Raw genomic sequence first — 8,624 nt, 5'->3', positions numbered from 1 at the left:
CATGCTGCAGCGTGTATTAGAATCTCGTTCCTTTTTATGGATGAATAATATTCCATTGTATGGATGCACCACATTTTTTTTGAGTTTAAATGCATTTTATTTTTAGACAACCTACATGACATGTTTTTTTTTTTTTCTCAAAAACAGTGCCTCCGCTCCAAACAAATCAACATCAAAATGAAGAGCTCCAGGGCTTCCCTGGTGGCGCAGTGGTTGGGAGTCCGCCTGCCGAGGCAGGGGACGCGGGTTCGTGGCCCGGTCCGGGAGGATCCCGCATGCCGCGGAGCGGCTGGGCCCGTGGGCCATGGCCGCTGGGCCTGCGCGTCCGGAGCCTGTGCTCCGCGGAGGGAGGGGCCACGGCAGTGGGAGGCCCAAGTACCGCAAAAAAAAAAAAAAAGAAGAGCTCCAGATGACATCAGTCCCATTTGTCTAAGTCCTGGTGTTGTGCGGATGAAATGCAGCAGCCAGCCTGTTATGACGAGCAGGTGATAGATCCAAAGTAACAGCCAAATTTGTTAACATTTTTCCATTTCTAAACCGTCCTTAAGGAAAATCATATATGGGGTCACACCATCCTCACTGCAGTCCAGCAGAGCAGCCATGCCATCTAGATTCCTGTTTTCACCAATAAAGAACTGATAGTTTTTGAAATTAGCAAGGATGTGCTTGATCTGTTCTGCAGCCCCTGTCATAACAGGTTTTCCTCTTTCTGGTCTCTGTTCTTCAAGCTTCCCTTTGATTGACTTCATGTAATCTTTGATGTACTTCTTGTAGGCTTCTTTTGTGAAGCTGGTTTCCTGCAAATGCTGGTTCATGACAATATCCACACCAGTGATTACCGAGCTTTCGGTACCTTCGCCCTCGGGGCCTTCAGCGGAGGCGTTTCCACCAATGAGCGAGTCATCAATGTTACCCTCTGTCCTATGGACCATCTTCCCCTCCACCCCCAGACACAGGCCGTCCTCGACCTCCTGGATCTTGTAGATGTCGGAGAACATCTCATCATGGCTGATGAGGTCCCGGTAGATGATCATAACGGCGACTAGATGGAGACGACGGCGGTGCTAGCTTAGTAGGAGCCCGGAGCTCAGAGCGAGCGCACTGCAGCCGGAGCGGTGCTCGGGGGGAGGGGGGAGAGGGCGGAAAAAGGGATGTACCATATTTTGCTTATCCAATCCACTGAATTGCTAGGTATCAGGGAAGCTTTTAAAATTATCCCCTGCCAGGCACCACTCTGAGACTTTGATGTGCTTGGCCAGGGTGGGGTAAGGCACTAGTGTTTTTCTAAAACCTCCCCTGGTGATTCTAATACACAGCAAAGGCTGAGAATCACTGACTGAGACCATGACTGGCCAAACTAGGGCCCCGGGGCCAAAGGTTGCCTACTGCCTGTGTTCACATGGGCTGCCAGCTAAGAATACTTGAGAAAAATAAAAAAGAAGAATATTTTGTGACACGTGCAATGATGCAACATTCAACTTTCCATGTCTATAAGTAAAGTTTTATTGGCACACATAGTCACACCCATTCATTTACCTATTGTCTATAACTGCTTTTGTTATAGACAAGGGCAGAGTTAAGTAGTTGTGACAGAGACTATATGGCCCACCAAGCTGAAAATATTTACTATCTGGTCTTTTACAGAAAAAGTTTGTTTCATCCATTCACAGTCCTATCATGCTTGGTCTTTCAGCAGCGGTCGGCACCGTTGATCACCCTACTGCTTGAGACACTTTCTTCACTTGACAGCTAGAAACCCGCTCTCTCCTGGAGCTGCCTCTCTGGAGCTTTGGGAAGCCCCATGGGGGTGGATCCGGGTGCCCAGTGTTTGGGAGCTGGGCCACTTCCACCCCTCATATGGGCACTGGTGGGGGTGTGTGTGAGCGTGAGGGGAAGGTGTTAGGAGATCGCTCGGAGGCTTTGGGCAGCTCACTCTCCTTCTGGGTTGGACAAGACTGTCTCTGAGGTCCCTTGCAGTTCTGAGTTCTCTGGTGGTCATAGTGCCAAGCACCGTCACCTGCATCACGAATTCTCCCAGCAACCCAATGAGGAGGGCGCCATTTCTATCATTATCACAATTTTACAGAAGACACAACAAATCTTCAGAAAGGAAAAGTGACTTTGGCCAGGTTGCCCAGCAAGTCTGTGGCCTTCAAACTCAAGTCCAGCCCACCTCACCCTGTCTAGCAGGATGGATGTACCAAGTGCCTATTGTTTAAGCTGATGAGATCTCAGAGAACTTGGGGTTTCTGGGGAGGGCACACTGGCAGGTGGTGGCTGGGTCGGCTCTATGTTGTGGATGTGGGCAGCTGTGAGTGGGACCCAAGATGAGAAGAATAAATTCTTGAGATGCCTTGGGCAATGCGCCCAACGCGCCGTGATATGTACTTGACTAAGATCGTATTTACTAATTTAAATACTCTGTGAGGGAGGATTAGTTTTTCTGTGGCTGCTGTAATGAATTACCACAAAGTCTGGTAATTTGGTAAAACAACACAAATGTCTTCTCTCCCAGTCCTGGTGGTGAGAAGTTCAAAGTCAAGGGGAAGACTCCTTCCTTGCCTCTTCCAGCTTCTGGGTGCTGTCAGGCAATCTTTGCTGTTTCTTCGCTTGCAGGTGCATCACTCCAGTCTCTGCCTCTGTCTTTGCACAGCCTTCTTACAAAGACACCGGTCCTTGCATTTAGGGCTCACACTAAATCCGGTATGAGTGCATCTGGAGAGCCTTAGCTAAATTACATTTGCAAAGACCGTATTTCCAAATAACATTGCATTCTTGGGCTTCCGTGGTGGCACAGTGGTTGAGAGTCCGCCTGCCGATGCAGGGGACGCGGGTTCGTGCCCCGGTCCGGGAAGATCCCACGTGCCGCGGAGCGGCTGGGCCCGTGAGCCATGGCCGCTGAGCCTGCGCGTCCGGAGCCTGCGCTCCGCAACGGGAGAGGCCACAACAGTGAGAGGCCCGCGTACCGCAAAAAAAAAAAAAAAGATTGCATTCTGAGGTTCCTGGTGGATATGAATTTGGGGGGACACAATTCAACTCACTACAGGGGGAAATATTATTCTCAGTCTACAGATGAGAAAGTTGAAGCCCACTCTCATGACATGAGAGCAGATACCCCCTTAGCTAGCTCCTTAGTGACTTAGGAACCAATGCCCAGTCCTGTCTTATTTTAATGCCTCAGTTCTCATAGACAGAAAAAAAAAGATGTACAAAAAACCCAAATCACCTTTACCTTACATTGTATACAAATAATACCTCAAATTAGGTCAAAGACCTAGACTTGAGAACTAAAAACTATAAAACTCTTAGAAGGAAACATTGGTCAAATTCTTCATGATGTTGGATTTAGAAATGACTTCATGACTCTGACACCAAAAGCACAGGTAACAAAAGAATAAAGATAAGTTGGACTTCATCAAAATTAAAAACTTTTGTGCATCAAAGGACACTATCAACAGAGTGAAAAGGCAACGACCTACAGAACGGAGAAAATATTTACAAATTGTATATCTGACAAATGATTAATATAAAGAACTCCTGCAGCTCAACAACAAAAAAGACAAGCAACCCAATTAAAAAATGGGCAAAGGCCTTGAAAAGACAGTTCTCCAAAGAAGATATACAAAGACAATTAGTACATGAAAAGATGCTCAACACCTACTAGGATGACTATAATTTTTTTAAAAAACTGAAAATAATAAATGTAGACAAAGGTATGGAACACTAGTACATTGCTGGTGGGAATGCAAAATGGTGTAGCCATTATGGAAAACGGTCTGGCAGCTCCTCCAAAAAATCAAACATAGAATTACCATATGATCCAGCAATTCCATACAGATACATATATAGATAGATATAGATATAGATATATCCTGAAGAATTGAAAGCAAAGACTCAGTTACTTGTGTACCCATGATTATAGCAGCATTATTCACAATAGCCAAGAGGTGGAAGAAAACCCAGGTGTCCATTGACTGATGAATGGATAAACAAAATGTGATCTATACTCACAATGGAATACTATTCAGCCAAAAAAGCAACAAAGTTCCTACACCTGAAACTAACACAACATTGTAAATCAATTACACTTCCATAAAAATAAAAAGGAACAAAATGTTGATAGATGCTACAACATGGATGGACCTTGGAGAGTTATGCTTAGTGAAATAAACCAGATACGGAAGGACAAATATTGTATGGTTCCACTTACGGGAAGTATCTAGCTGGAATAGACTAATTTATAGAGACAGAACATGGAATAGAGGTTACCATGAGTTGGGGGTTGGGGGAAAGGGAAGTTATTATTTAATGGGTAGAGTTTATGTTGGAGATGATGAAAAGTTTTGGGTATAAATAGCGGTGATGGTTACACAACATTGTGAATGTAATTAATGTCATTGAATTGTGCATTTACAGATGGTTAAAATGATAAATATTATGTACTATATTTTACCACAATTTTTTTTTCAAAAAAAGACTGTTTAAAAAGAAAACAAACCGTATGAGCTTCAAGGAAAGCATTTTGGATGAGAAAACACAAGGCTCCCCGAATGCATGACAGCCAGCTGGGCACAGTTCCTGCCGCCTCGCCTTGCCTCCCGTGAATGTTCCCCGAAGCTGGTTCTTTCCCTGGGGTTTCACCCTTTTTTTTTCTGTTTAGGCAGAGTCCCAGGAGAAAGAGGTTTTCATGTACCTGTATCTCCTTCTTTTATTCTCATCACTCTTTATCGTCCTCTACATCCCGCCCACCTGTGATCACAGATCCCCACTTCCTGTCACTTCTCCTTGGCCCCTGCCCAGGTCTGACAGAGCTCTGAGAGTGACGTTTGTCTTGCTGCTCCACGCGCTCTGGCTGCTGGTGAGTGGTGGCTTGTCTTTGAGAGCGTCCACCACCCCAATCATCCCCTCCTTGGGATGTAACGTTCCCCTGCTTCCCCGTTGCTTATGTGATCAGGCTGCATGCCTTGACCTGGCATTCAATGCCCCGCCTTAGTGCATCTGGCTCAACAGGTGACCTCACCGTCTCCTGAACAGGCTTCAAGCCTCCCTGCCTCCTTGCCTTTTCTTATGAGGTTTCTGTTGCCCATCATGCCTTCCCTTAGCCCCTCTATCTTGATATCCAAACGCTAATGTCCCCTAAGCCCAAGGTCAACATAAACCTCTTTGTCGAAGGCTTGGAAGGTCAAATATTACCTATTTAACAAGGAATCATTTGTTACTGCCTTGGGTGGGCATTTCCATCTTTTGTTATTTTCAAATATACCCTGATGTTGATTTTATCTATCGAGAAAGCTTATGGAAGCCAAGTGGAGCACAGGTTCCGGACGCGCAGGCTCAGCGGCCATGGATCACGGGCCCAGCCGCTACGCGGCATGTGGGATCTTCCCGGACCGGGGCACAAACCTGTGTCCCCTGCATCGGCAGGTGGACTCTCAACCACTGCGCCACCAGGCAAGCCCCCAAGGACACATCTTATTTCGTGTTTCTCTCTGGGAGCCCTTCATTTCATTGACATGAACATTGTTTCCATGCAGGCTTGGTGAAGAGGAGGGTACCTCTAAATATTTGGTGCTCCTGGCACTTCGGTCCCTCCTTCCTGTGCCAGCTTCACACTTGCCATCAGACTCCAGCAGGGGGTTGGGACCTGGGCTCAGAACATAGGGAGGTCAGTAGTCCTCCCTCTGTCATCGGTGGGAATTTTCCTTTAGAAACTCTGACCTTTGAATTTTTCCAAGACTATCTTTCTGTGGCAAAAAACAGTGAAAGAACTGAGTGAAAGTACCCCACTCAGACGCCTTACTGTGTTTTCTGGGACTGCTTCCTCCTCACTGCCACTGCTGTCTCTGCGATGGTTCCAGCTGTCACCATCTTGCATCAGAATTGTTGGACCAGCTGCACGCTGGTCCCTCTGACTCCAGTGCGGCCCCCATGAACCGATGCTGCACACGGCAGTCAGGGCGGCTGTCCTAAAACAGATCTCTTCCTTTTACTCCCCAGCTGACAAATGGCAATTCGTCTCCGAGAAAAAACCAAGATCCTGAGACTGGGGTTCCAGGCACTCTGACCATCTGACCCCCAAGATGCAGCCCCTGTCATAACTCCTATGATTCTGATACTTCACTTATGTCACAATTTGTTTATTTCTGAAATGAAATGGACATATCAACGCCTCTGGTGCTCAGTCCAGGCAAGTCTCCCCTCCAGTCTCCCCTCCTCGACTGTCTGACCATCTGAGACAAATTCTGAAAGGTTCACCTCCTCTCTAAGCTCTATTTCCTCAGCTCTCCTCCCACCTTGGGGCTTTGCTACAGTACGAAGCCAATAGATAGTCTCTGAAGAAAGCAATTAGGCCACAATGAGATCCCACTTCATACCCACTAGGGAGACTATAATGAAAAGGCAGACAGTGACAAGTGTCGTTGAGGGTATGAAGAAATTGGAAACGTCCTACGTTGCAGCCGGGAACATGTCTTAGTTCAGGCTGCTATAACAGAATGTCATAGACTGGGTGGCTTATAACAACAGACATTTACTTCTCACAGTTCTGAAGGCTGGGAAGCCCAAGATCAAGGGACCAGCAGATTTGATATCTGGTGAGAGCCTGTTTTGTAAAGGCCTGTCGTCTCACTGTGCCTTCACGTGGCAGAAGGGACAAGGGATCTCTCTGGGGTCTCTTTTATAAGGACACTAATTCCATTCATGAGGGTTCCGGCCTCATGACTTAATCACCTCTAAAGGCCCCACCTCCAAATACGGTCCCATTGAGGGTTAGGATTTCAACATGTGAATTTGGTGGGGCACACATTCAGTCTACAACATATGTAAAATGTTGCTGACGCTATGGATAGCTATTTGGTATATACCTAGGAGTAGAATTGCTGGGTCATATAGTAAGTCTACGTTTAACTTGATGGGGATCTCCCAAATAGTGGAAGCAGCTCAAATGTCCATCAGTTGATGAATAAACAAACAAAATGTAGTGTAGTCATACAATAGAATACCGTTAAGCCTTCAAAGTATTAGGCTAAGTGAAAAAAGCCAGACAAAAAGACCACATATTATATGATTCCATATACATGAACTGTCCAGAATAGGCAAATCGATAGAGATAAAAAGGTGAGCGGTTGTCAGAGGCTGGGGGTGGGGCGGAGGTGGGAGGTGACGGCACCGAGGGGCAGGGTTTCCTTCGGGTGTGATGAAAATGTCGTGGAATTAGATAGTGCTGACGGTGGCACAGCTTTGTGCATATACTAAAAACCACTGAGTTGTACACTTTAAAGGAGGGAATTATGCAGTGTGTGCATTATATCTCAATAAAGCTGTTAAAAAAATAAAGAAACCACTTGACGAGTGTATATTGAACAGTTACTCCATGCCCAACACTGAGCAAGTATTTTCCAGGCATTAAGTCCCTAATTATCATCAAAATTCTATGAGATAGTGGCTTCGCTGGTGGTGCGGTGGTTAAGAATCCGCCTCCCAATGCAGGGGACAGGGATTTGAGCCCCGGTCCGGGAAGATCCCACGTGCCACGGAGCAACTAAGCCCGTGCGCCACAACTACTGAGCCTGTGCTCTAAGGCCCGCGTGCCACAACTACTGAAGCCCACACGCCTAGAGCCCGTGCTCTGCAACAAGAGAAGCCACCACAATAAGAGGCCTGCGCACCGCAATGAAGACCCCAGGCAGCCAATAAATAAATAAATAAATAAATTCTTTAAAAACAGAAAATCCTATGAGATAGTGTTATAGAGTGAATGAATCACTGCTAACTTCATATGTTGAAGCCCTAATCCCCAATGTCATGGTATTAGAACTTGGGACCTTTTTGGGGTAATTAGATTTAAAGGAGGTATGAGGATGGGGCCCCATGATGCGATTAGTTCCCTTTGGAGAAGAGACACTGCAGCTCGCCCTCTCTCTTCCATGTGAGGGCACAGCAATAAGCCAGCCATCTGCAAACCAGGAAGAGAGCTCTCACCAGAAAGTGAACATTGCCAGAACCTTGATCTTGGACTTTCCTGCCTCCAGAACTGTGAGAAGTAAATATGTGTTGTTTAAGCCACAAAGTCTATGGTATTTTGTTATAGCAGCTCAAGTAGCTTGCCCAGTGTCACTCAGCCCATGAGGGGCAGCAGCAGGATGTGAACCCAGGCAGCCTGGCTTTCAGACTCCTGCACTTGACTGCCTCTCAGGTAGACAAATACGTGCTACAGAGGTTCATGGTCAGAAAAGGAAGAATTGGTTCCTTCTTTGCACTCCAGAAGAGGGATTCAAGGGGTTCCCAACCCTTAAAAGTTGCTTGTCCCAGGGGGTTCTGGCAGAATAAGCCCCCAGATCCTGTTTACAAGGAGATATGCTTCTGCTGCCGTCCATCCATCCTCAGCCTTGAAATTTGAGCCAGTAGACCAAGCCAAGCCAGCAGGGGTGCTTGTCATCCCAGGGGACACGTTCTGGAGGGCCAGGAGAGAGCCAGGGGGATCATCACTGGCCTTCGGCTTTCCTGATGTCAAGGGCTGGGCCTCGGCCTCTGTATGTGCTGGACCTTGCATCACGGACCAGAGACATAAGGAAAGGGAGTCCTGAAGGCGATACTGGGGCCCGGCACAGATTGTTCCTAGTGGG

At 46.9% G+C, this 8,624-nt stretch overlaps 1 pseudogene; it reads right to left on the bottom strand.

Moving 5' to 3' along the window:
• Positions 1-515: 515 nt before the first annotated feature.
• Positions 516-1,034, bottom strand: LOC112396802 (translationally-controlled tumor protein pseudogene; annotated as a pseudogene).
• Between the last annotated feature and the right edge of the window lie 7,590 nt (positions 1,035-8,624).

The sequence above is a fragment of the Neophocaena asiaeorientalis genome, unplaced genomic scaffold (genome assembly GCF_003031525.2).
Source record: "Neophocaena asiaeorientalis asiaeorientalis breed wild unplaced genomic scaffold, Neophocaena_asiaeorientalis_V1.1 scaffold823, whole genome shotgun sequence".
NCBI classification, from domain to species: Eukaryota; Metazoa; Chordata; class Mammalia; order Artiodactyla; family Phocoenidae; genus Neophocaena; species Neophocaena asiaeorientalis.
The sequence above is the reverse complement of the archived record's forward strand: the minus strand, read 5'-3'. Positions and strand labels throughout refer to the sequence as shown.